Source organism: Chondrus crispus, genomic scaffold (genome assembly GCF_000350225.1).
Source record: "Chondrus crispus Stackhouse genomic scaffold, scaffold_12, whole genome shotgun sequence".
Lineage (NCBI taxonomy): Eukaryota > Rhodophyta > Florideophyceae > Gigartinales > Gigartinaceae > Chondrus > Chondrus crispus.
Genome location: NW_005178992.1, coordinates 544,140 through 556,145, shown reverse-complemented (window position 1 = coordinate 556,145; position 12,006 = coordinate 544,140).

Here is a 12,006-nt window from a genome sequence, read left to right as displayed (position 1 = left end):
CGTTTTCGTCCCACAGACACAGGTCAGCACTATATTACCAATACAGGAAATGTTAGTATGGGTGGCCACCCATACTAGAATTGCCCTCCGAAAAGTTATCAAATTTTAATAAAGTTGTAGTATGGCTGGCCACCCATACAGCAAAATGAAATCTTGTCGCGCGACAACCGCACTAGAATCACACCCAAATCACCCCCCAAAACATTACCAAAAATCACCCTAACGCAATGTATTACACGTGCGAACAGAAATGCTTTGTATGACACGTGGTGATCAAAACGCAATCTATAACACGTTACACTGTCGAACATTAATTAATGCATATTATAAACACTATATATTTAACTATGATGTAATTAATGTCGAGCAGCACAGTACCATCATTAGAACAATGGTACTCCGAAACAACGCGTTCTTAGGACGCCATCCTGGAACATTACACTGTCGGACATTAATTAATGCCTATTATAAACACTATATATTTAACTTTGATTTAATTAATGTCGAGCAGTACCATCACTAGAACAATGCCACTCCGGAACTCCGCGTCCTTAGGACGCAATCGCCGAACATTACACTGTCGGACATTGATTAAGTCGCCACGTCTAAAACATTGCATTTTGGTCGCCACGTGTACTTCATTGCATTTTGGTCATTCACACGTGAAGTACATTGCATTTTATTCGCCACGTGTAATACATTGCATTTTTGTCGTGCAACAAGATTTTCAAAAGCTGTATGGGTGGCCAGCCATACTGGAATCGACCTCCAAAAAATTAGCAAAAATTACATTAGTTGCAGTATGGCTGGCCACCCATACAGCTTTTGAAAATCTTGTTGCACGACAGAACATTGCATATCATACCAAAGACCTTGCCTGCTCTTGCAAGCCTGCGCGATTTACCCTGATATTTTTGAGAGCCCGGCAGGGCTCTATAGTCGAAAAATCCCCCACTATAACTGAACAACAAACTTTACTTATATATCCTTTGCCAATCTATCGTGGAATCGACTACGTCTTTTAAGCCGTAATGTCACAATACGAAGTCTAGAGTGCCCTAGAGTGCAGTAATAAGTCTGCAAATATATAGACCCAATGCAATAAACAAGCACACCAACTCGAATGGAGGTCGTGTGTGACGACCGTTGTACGTGGGAGTTGTCCGCGTAATTGCTGGACAGTGTCAGCTGTTAACTCTTGCTTGACACTGTCAGACATTAATTAATCTCCCACTCCATTAATCCCCTAATTAGAAATATTGTAATTAGTAAATAATTGTGGTTAATATTTAATGATCATTTAATTGTTGCACAAGCTCTACCATCATCCAGACAATGGTGCTCCAAACCCCCGCGTCCTTGGGACGCGATTTCGTTACTAATTAGCGCATGTTGTAATCATTATAAATTTAATGTTAATATTGAGTTTTCAATTAGTTAGAATTTTCCTGGACTTGGGAAGCCGTCAGCGTAGGAAAGTCGGTCGAAGAACTTTTTGGAAGTATACAGCCACCGGCCCCCACTGTTAGGAATGTACATGGACAACTGTGTTCCCGTAATCCCCCTCCTCCCCCTAATCTCAAATTCGAGATGCACACTCATAACTTCAACCAAAAGCAAAATTGCTCAACCTGCACCTCATTCAGACTCTGGCAAACCACAGATCAAATTCACATCCCCATTCCCTTCTGACGCCATACAGCGACGTGTTTCCCTAACTCACGTAATCACCCTTAATTTCATGACCCTACTTCCTTGACACCCACTACTAACTATGCCAAATTCTCCACATCATCGTAGAACTTCACCACGTATCGGAACGTCAACCCTTCCTTTCTGTGCTACCCAGGCTCCCCGGTCTCCTACTCAGTATGAGCCCCTCGCAGGTCTTATTTCGACGCAATGTTTACATATACAGGGTTCTCGTACTCACTGACCCCCCGCTCTCTCTCTTTACCTCTTCTCTTCTTCCCCAGCGTTTCGCATCCCCGAAACCTCTCACCTCTCGCCTCCTTTCCCGCTCTCTCCCGACTTCACGCGCAATGACTACGCCATCGCATGCCGCCGCTTTCGTCCGCAACGATCCTCGGGTGCCACTGCATCTCGCACCTACGTCCTTGTCTGTTGGCTTCCATTCCATCCCCCTCATCCTTGTCTGCGTCGATTGCAAGAGCGGGTCCCCCAGCGCAAGGGCCTTCAGCGACCACTTGCGCCACGTTCACAACATCCCTACTCCCCAGGCCGCACAGCGCTCTAGACTCGCAGAAGAAGCCCTCTCCTTCCACCGTACCTCTGTTTCCGATTCTCCGCTCCTTTCCGACTACCTGCAGGCTCCCCAATTCCTCCCCGATCCGGCCATCACTCTTCCGATCAAGAGCCTCCCCCCGCTTCAAGGATTCACTTGCAAATTAGTCTACTTCTGTCCTCTTTGCAAGCTCTCCAAGGGCACCCCGAAACGGCTTCGACAGCATATGAACTCCGTCCACCCGCCTGATGCACCCGGAAACCCCTCGCCGACCGAGGTTGATCAAATCATTGGCCGCGGTGCTGTTCGCGCCCAGTCTCTGTTTAGTGGTGCCAAGACCAAATACTTTCCCGTTACGGCCGAAGAGCCAATCGGGGAAATGGTCACCGTCTCCCAAGTCCCAGTCGGCATTCCTGACTCAGAAGAAGAAGATCCCATCCAATCCGCCCCGGTGTCGTCACCCCTCCCCATGGACACAACAACCGACTCAACTCTAGACCTCATCACTCCAGACCCCAACTCCCCGTCTTATGAGCTCCACAAATGTGCCGCCGACGTACTGGCCCGTCTAACGTGTTCCAGTTCGGACCTGGCCCCGGGTCGACGATCTCATACCGAATTGGAGGAAAATGACGCAGACTCCGGCATCGCCCTCCGCAACACATTCCTGTCGATCACCGACTTTGATGAAGCCCTCGAAGCTCTGCCTTTACGCCGTGAGAAGGCAGCTCAACTCACGGGTGCCGTCACGACGGAGGACGTTCAAGCAACTTTATCCACGGTTGCAACCTGCGTCCATCTATACTTTCAAAGTATCGCCAAGGTCGTCAGGGACGTCACGCATGGATTTCGTCAAGCGATAAACCTCCACGGCACTACGCCCTTCCGACGGGTTCAATCCGTCGCAGAACGAAGATATGCTAGTCATGTCGCCCGCCTCCTCTTCTTCACCCATCAAACACGGGACGCCGACTTTTCCCGTAATGAACAGACTTCCGTCGCGATCGACGCCTTCTTTCATGAGCTCAATCGCACATCTCTCCACGAGACCCCAGGTGAAACTCTCTCCCACGCCTTACACAGTCGCCTTCACGATGCCATGAAAAGCTTGCTCCTCGTCCGGCTCAGGCATGTCGACCTCCTCACCAACTTGGCCGTTCGTAATTTTGTTGTCGCCGCTACCGTCGTTGCAAGTTCCGCCCCACTCTTCGCCGAGACTTCCCCGACCCTCAGACTCGCCGAAGCCGGTGACATGAGTCACATTCTTGCCGCCCTCCAATACGCTGTTTCCGTGACAGCGATTCAAGAACTCCGCCGAGTAGCAGAAACGCCCCTTCCGGCCGCCCACCTCAACGAGAACCGCCAAGATCCAGCTGCTGCCATCATCGCAACCGTCGATCAAGATGCCAACACTGCCGCTACATTCATACGAAAAACTTTGGATGTCATCATGCGAATCATAAAACATGAGGAAGGTCCAATCTCTTTCGCCGTCTGTGCCATTCACAAGCAACACCCTTGTGGAATCATCAAATCTCACCACCTCTCCATGCCTCTTTTGGGGACGATCATCACAAACCAACACAAGACTTTCGACAAGTTCTTCTACGAACACTGTCTTCTGGGGGCCGAGCTTCCTCCTGATTTCCAACGACTCGTTTTATCTCTGCGTGACGACCCCACGAACCGCGCTCCTGGCTTTTCCTTTCTCTCCTCCCTCACTCACCACGCTTCCTGGGTGCAGGCCAACGTTGCCCATCTCCTACATGCTCTAATGAATCCATCGTCCGATTACCTCCATCGCACACCTTGCGTCCACCCCACATGTTCCTTTCCGCGCAGGGTTCCTACACAAGATGAGGCATCCGGTCTTGGCCCATCCCCTACCTCTACTGCTTCCTCTGGCCAAGACCGAGAAATTCAAGTCGCTGGTGTTCGAATGACGAAAACAGGAGTCTTGCAGTTTCTCGCTCATTGCCAAATCATCCAAGACTCCCTACTTGCTATGATGCATTTTTCGTCCGGATCTCCCGGTCGAGCAACCGAGATATGCACTTATAGGCTACAAAATGGGGAGAACAACATCCGGAACATCTTCATCGGCCACCACTCCGAAATTTTGTTCAATCCTGGCTACTGCAAGTCAAGGGCCGCGCTCGGTTACAACCGCGCAGTGTACCGATTTCCCGACAAGCAAACTTCGTTCCGAATGATTTCATACTTGTCGGTCATTCGCCCTTTGGAATGCGAAATGGTCAGAGCTCTCCATGGCGACGAAGCCATGAGAACCCATTGGACATTCTTATTCGCCAACAACGGCCAACGTTTCTCACCTGCACGTGTCACAAAGGTCATCAGGACTGCCCTGCAATCCAGGAGCATTCACATCTCCTTCAAGGATTACAGGCAGTTCACCAGTGGAATGGTTCCGCTTATATGTCAGAATAAGCTCCACAGCAGCATGAATGACATATTGGCAGAACACACCACAGCCGGACACCAACAAGCTGCGCATACCTCCTCTATCGCCCACAAACACTACGGACGAACTACCTCGCTAATGCCCGACTGTCCCGCCGCCACGCTAACAAAGCACCGCCAATTCTCCCATGAATGGCACCGCCATCTGAAGCTGCCGTCATTTTATAGTGACCGCGCTTCTTCACAACCGCTCCCCCTCCAACATTCACAGCAACTCCAGTCTCGAGTTACCTCGCTATCCCAACATGAGCCGCAGCCTGTCTTCCAGGTTCATCAACCGAAACCCCTCCTTCATGCTCTCAACAGAAGCACAGCAAACGAACTCCAACAACTGCAGCCAAACCCCTCTGCTCTCAAATTCCCCAACAACTTCTCCGTAGGGTCCCACTCCAATCACAGTATTCGCCTCGATAACCCCCCGAATCATATCCTCCCTCCCCTCGTCAGGCCTCTACTGTCCGCTCTCAAAAAGGCCACACGTTCTAAATCTGCGGAATTCATGTCTCAAACGCAGTTTGCTGTCACAGCCACTGTGTCCGCGTCGCAGAACAACACCCTCGTACTGATGCCCACCGCATCAGGCAAGTCTATGGCAGTCCTTCTACCAGCTTTCATGGAAAAGAATATCAAGTCCACTATCGTAGTCGTTCCCCTCAAGGCCCTTGTATCGGAGTACATGAGGCGCGCGACAAACTTCGCCCTACTCGCATCACATTGCGCGAATGGACAAGGATCACTGGAATTTGCCGACCTCTACATCTTCACGGCCGAACAGTTGTCGCGGCCGTCTTTCAAAGAGCTGGTTGTTCGACTTATGGATACTAACAGGCTCGCTCGAGTAGTCATTGATGAGGCTCATCTCACAGCCATGTGGCATCATTTCCGCCCTGAATTGAAGTTTTTGCGTCGATCCCTTTCTATCATCCCAAAGTCAGTCCCTCGTGTACTCCTCAGTGCTACCGTCCCACCTTGCGAGAGAAGAATCATTCTAGAGCGCCACGGCATTAACACAGCCTTCCTTTTCTCAATGCCTTCTCAAAGAAGGAATCTCGAGTTTGTTGTTCATACCTTCAGTGACGACTCTGACCCGGGCCTAAACACTCGCACTCCTGAAGGCTCCTTTGCCACCGCACAAGAAGTCATGAAGATGAATGCAGTAAGCTTTCTGCATCAGCACTTCCTCGATTGCACCAACGCCCCAAAGCCGTTGCCCAAAATATATAGAATCATCGCTTTCGCCCTGACCCGCCAAGAAACAACTTCTCTCCACAAAGCCCTGACGGCCGCATATGCACAAGGAAGTGTTGCCCACTCCAATCAACGCATCGCAGTCGAGCCGCTCATATATCATGCCGGCCTCACTAAAGAAGCTCGCGAAAAGGCCCACAACGACTGGACAGCAAACGAAGAGCTCTACGACATCATAAAAACCAAGGACCTCGTACCTTCAACTCTGTTCCGTATTATGGTTTGTACGTCCGCCTTCGGTACCGGAATAGATGTTCCAGATGTTCGAGCAACAGTTCATCTTGGCGCCGCAAGAAGCCTCGTCGACTTTGCACAGGAGAGTGGCCGGTCTGGACGCGACGGACACCACGCATTCGTCTTCGTCCTAAACTCAACCCAGTACAATAAGAGCTTCGAAACCTCCCTTCTCAAAAAGGGCAACATTGACGAAAATGATCTCGCAGTAACGAACCGAAACGAGATGATGAATTGGGTCCTCAATACCACGGATTGCCGCAAAGATGCACTTTACACAGCCATGGATGGCCAAGTCTCTGGTGTCTGTCGCTTCGACAAGCACGCAGTCTGGTGCGATGTTTGCAGATCTATGTTCCCCTCCCAGCCAACTAATGCACCGCACACCCCTCAGAGTTCACAATTTCACACACCGGATACCTCTAGACCTTGGGATGCAAATTCGCAATCCCAGTCTCAGCAACATTCGCTTCCCACCACACCATCGCAATCGCAGTTGCCACCTCCACATCAAGATCAAAATCAAAACCATCTCGAGCCTCAACGGCAAAACCAAATCGGAGCCACCACATCCACGCAGCACAACTTCGATGAAATGCTTCTCTTGCTTGAGCAATCCGCTCCAACCAACCCCCCTCCAGCCCCTCCAGTTCGAAGAATCCTTAGCTTCTCCCCACAACAATCAAGTGAACACTTGCTGCCTTCAGCATCACCTTCAATGCAGCAAGCACCATTTCCAGTCCGTCCACGGTCACTTCCAACGGCGTCACCATCTTTGAAGCAAGTCCTTTCGGGCAAACGGCCCGCGTCACTTCCACCATCCGGAAGAAATTCATTCAAGAGCTTACGAACTTCTCCCAGTATGGCGCGCCAAACCCAACCTAATGTTCCCACAAACCCTTTGCCTTCCCCGTCACCTCCCCTATCGTTGCCATTTAGTCACTTCCAGGCAATTGACACCGAATCCACGGTTCATTTAGTAACTCAATTCCTCTTCCTAACCAAGACGACGTGTCTCCTATGCCACGCTTCTCCACGCCGTTCCGGTACGGAACATCCTCAGAATGACTGTCCATTCATGGAAAGAAGCTGCTATGCCTGTTTCTCTACGACCCATTTCGTCCCGTCTTGCCCCGTTCCAAGAAAAGTCCCTCTCAAGTGCTATGATTGCCGCCTCTCGCACTGCCTTGGCCAACCACTTCACCCCACATTCGGCCAATACGGTCGTTGCGATCTACGTCCTATGATATCACTCGCCTGGAACCTTTGGCGAATGAAGTCTTTCCAGCAACAGATCGCTGAAAACTTGTTCCCTTCCGAAATCCTTTGCCGCTTCAACTCCGTTCTCCGTGACCGCCCGGCCCGGGTCACTGAGAAGGACTTAGCCGTCATCTTCTCGGATGCATCCATAGAGTCCGCTGACGAGAATAACGACGATATGCCTCTGACAATATGGCTCCCACTGGCTTGGGCCATACATCAAGGTCTTCTCCAACTGGACTACCAGTAGTTTTCGATATCCACATACTGCAGTATTAGGACCACATTTTCAATAAACTCTCAACGATAGAAAGCTTCAATCTTCTCGAAAACGGAACCATTCACATGTCACAGCGATCCTCACATTTCCATGTGCCCGTGCGATCACTACCCGCCGTTTTTGTTGAATCATTCATTTATACATCTTCTACGTCGCGCCATATCCAACTGCTATGCTCACCAATTGTGCCGTTTTGCTGTTTCTCCACTACACAAACAACCCCACAAAATTTACACTTGTGCTTTCGTAACGGCCATCTACTACAGAAGTAGCTGAAACAGAAAAGAAACATGCAAACGCACCGTTCAGGCCCCTTGCAAGACGCGTCTTGCGAGTAGCCCTCTCCAAAGTATCATTCTCGCACCCTTCCAAAACGCATCGTTCTCGCGCCCCTCCAGAACGCATCATGGGCGCACCCCTCCCGAACGTATCATTCTCGCACCCCTTCAGAACTCATCGTGGGCGCACCCCTTCCGAACGTATCATTCTCGCACCCTTCCAAAACGCATCGTTCTCGCGCCCCTCCAGAACGCATCATTGGCGCACCCCTCTCGAACGTATCATTCTCGCACCCCTTCAGAACGCATCGTGGGCGCACCCCTCCCGAACGTATCATTCTGGCACCCTTCCAAAATGCATTGTTCTCGCGCCCCTCCAGACCGCATCATGGGCGCACCCCTCCCGAACGCATCAATCTCGCACCCCCCTAGAACGCGTCGTGGCCGCACCCCTCTCGAACGTATCATTCTCGCACCCCTTCAGAACGCATCGTGGGCGCACCCCTCCCGAACGTATCATTCTCGCACCCTTCCAAAATGCATTGTTCTCGCGCCCCTCCAGACCGCATCATGGGCGCACCCCTCCCGAACGCATCAATCTCGCACCCCCCTAGAACGCGTCGTGGCCGCACCCCTCTCGAACGTATCATTCTCGCACCCCTTCAGAACGCATCGTGGGCGCACCCCTCCCGAACGTATCATTCTCGCACCCTTCCAAAATGCATTGTTCTCGCGCCCCTCCAGACCGCATCATGGGCGCACCCCTCCCGAACGCATCAATCTCGCACCCCCTTAGAACGCGTCGTGGCAGCACCCCTCTCGAACGTATCATTCTGGCATCTCTCTAAAACGAATGATGAGCGCACCCCTATAGAACACATCACGAGCGCACCCCTCTCCAACGTAGCATTCTGGCACCCCTTCCAACGCATCATTCTCGCACCCCCTCAGCTCGCATCCTAGACGCACCTCTCCAGAACGCATCGTGCGCGCATCCCTCCCCAACGCATCTCTGACACACCCGTCCAAAATGCGTCGTTGAGGCAACGATCATCGAAACCTGCATACGGCGCTTTTCAATTTCGCGCAGTAAATAACTTGCATACGGCGCTTTTCAATTTCGCGCAGTAAATAACTTAGAAAGCTTTGATGTTCAGGACATAAATTACGCCGCCTTATTGTGTAACTCGTACATGCGCATTAGGACACTGTTAGTGCAGTATAAGGCCCTGCCACTAAATCTGCCTGCTGTAATTGCCCCACCCAGCACGATACGTTTTGGGCATCTGACAATCTTGCCAGACGAGGGACACGGTACGTGATAAAATATGAAGTTAATAATATTGCTCATGCGCCTCTAATCGCACACGGCAAAAACTAAATTTTGCGCACTGACATTTTATTGGCTGTGCGCCGCCGTCGGCAAAATTTTAGTCAGAAATTCCCAACAGCAATGTTGCCAATACAGCGCGTATGGGGGTGCCGCCGTGTAAATCGGCCTAAAACGTATCGTCCCACCAGAAAACTGTCGCCGTTAAAACCGCACATACGTCGAATCAGGCCTGGACGATACGTTTTTTGTCATTACGTATCGATCCTGACATGTGCCAAAAACGTATCGTCATTACGTATCGATCCTGACATGTGCCAAAAACGTATCGTCCCGCGGGAACTGACCCCAGAACTAAACATAGTGCTTGCGGTTTTTTATTTGTACGTTATTGCTGTAGAAACTACGCATCTGCAGGATATTATACGTTGCAGATTGTCAAAACATTTGTGATGGTTTTAGTGGGGTTGGTATCATCTTGCTGCAGTTCATGCATTTCTTGCTATACTTGAGAGTGTTCTGCACGTATTAAGGGGCATCATGGAAGTTCTTTCTTTGCGACCTTTTACCCTACTGCAGCTTTGGTAGGGATACATCTTCCCAGTTGAGATCACGTTACAATGTGCTTGGTTGGCACGTTTATGCGTAGCCATGGCAGTTTCTCATCCGGAAAATGTGGATCAAAATCCTCCAAGTTCATGCTGCACATGTAATCCCCATGTTACGTCAGGGTAGTGGTATGTAGCGTGTGAACATTTTCCCTTCCTTCAACCCCTACACGTATGTTGAACAAACGTGATACACCTTTTACATAAATGGCGGATCTTATTCGTTCATACAAGATATTTTGTCGTAAAGTTCTATAATTGTAACTACATTCCTCTACCGTAACATCGTAAAGTTAAAAGAAGTGAAATTGTTGTGATTCTTACATTTAGTTTGATAATTTAATACATTCACTCATATCAGCTGGTATGTGTGGGATAGTTCTGTTTTTTTAATTCCTGCATGAACCAGTCCTTCGAATAGTACGCAAGGGCATAGGCATATTGGCGCCGCAATAGGATTTGTATTCTGTTTGCAGTGCGCCTAGTTTATGCCAACTGGTTTTTTTAATTTTTTAATTGTCCGTTGAGGGCGGTGGCTCATCCCTTAATAATAAATTTTAAAGCATCAGCAGTACGCAGTACGACTGCACAACCGCGTTCAGTAAATGAATGACCATGACGTAGTAATCATGTTTCTATAATGCGGGATGGCGTGTAATGTTCGAATTGGTGATGAAAATATATGTCCTTAATGAAAATCGTACAGCCTTTGTTCGTGTAATATTTTGAAAAAATATTTGATATATATACCAATATAATGTTGCCATTATTTTTATTATTCCAAAACTTTCTCTAGTAACAAGGACGTCATGCTCTACAGAGCACAACGTAGTCATCTTGTTTCCAGGCGGCGTGTGACGTGTTGGATTCAAATTGATTATGAAAATATACGGTACGTCCTAAATCACATGCGTACAGTTTTTGTTCATGTTTTCCACTGTTTTTCTTCGATAATTTATCCCCTTTTCTCAATGATCGCCCTACGCCAGTCTTTCTTTGTACACTGTATAACCACGTTTCTGCCCCCCGCGACAAGACGTGTTCGATGAAACCATAATATGAATTATATGTTTCAAATCAAATGCGATCAGTGTTTGTATATTTCAAATATTTTCTTTGCTATTTTATCCCCTTTTTATCATTGGTCGCCCAATACAGAGTCATGCCCTGCAGACTGCAGGGCATGACGTCATCATCACGTTTCCGCACCGCCGGATTACGGGACTTCCCTTTGCGCAGGGCCCTCCCCCAAAGTCAACCTAGAACAGGCTGAATCCACTCCCCTCATTAACGGTGGCTCAGTGAAGCCAACCAACGCCAACAAACCTCCTATCCAGGCAAGCTCACATCCCCATTTGCATTCACATACGTTTTGACGCTGTAATCGTTCAACATCGTCTGCCCTTGTCCTGAAATAGATCGGCAGCGTGATTGTGGTATTCTGCGTCGCGTAATGACCTTGGTTACTGTCTCAGTTATCCAGAGAATGACTCTCAATTCAATGGAAATAATACATTCTTACTGAGTTCTGGCGAGAAAGAGTAACTTAAAAAATATCCAGTACAACGAAACGGGGCTCCCGTTAACTGCTGTACGCGTCTGTAGAAGCTGAACAGATCTCCTTCTCATATCCAGCGTTTGGCATTCGGAACTGAACTCAAACTATGTCCAGTGCTCATAAATCTTCATCCATTCAATCTTAAAGAAGTTATGGCTAAAGGTGTTTGAAGATGGACATTTTCCACTCTGAAAAGTGCTACGGTGCTGTCCTGTGTAGTGACAACGGACAGTGATGTTCAACCTCTGCAAGAAAGGGATATGTATTACTGTATAAACTCTGCTCACATTTTGATGAACCCTGTGGCAAGCCCGGCAACAGCAGTCCCCAGTCCCCAGCCCCTTTCATGCCCACTGACAACCCCTGCTCCGTCAAACGTTCACTCTCAGATTAGCAGTCGAGATGACACTACATTCCCGCCTCGATGTGTTTATGGTTGGCGCCGCATTGGGAGGTGCACAGTGCTTCTATTGGTTGAATACGG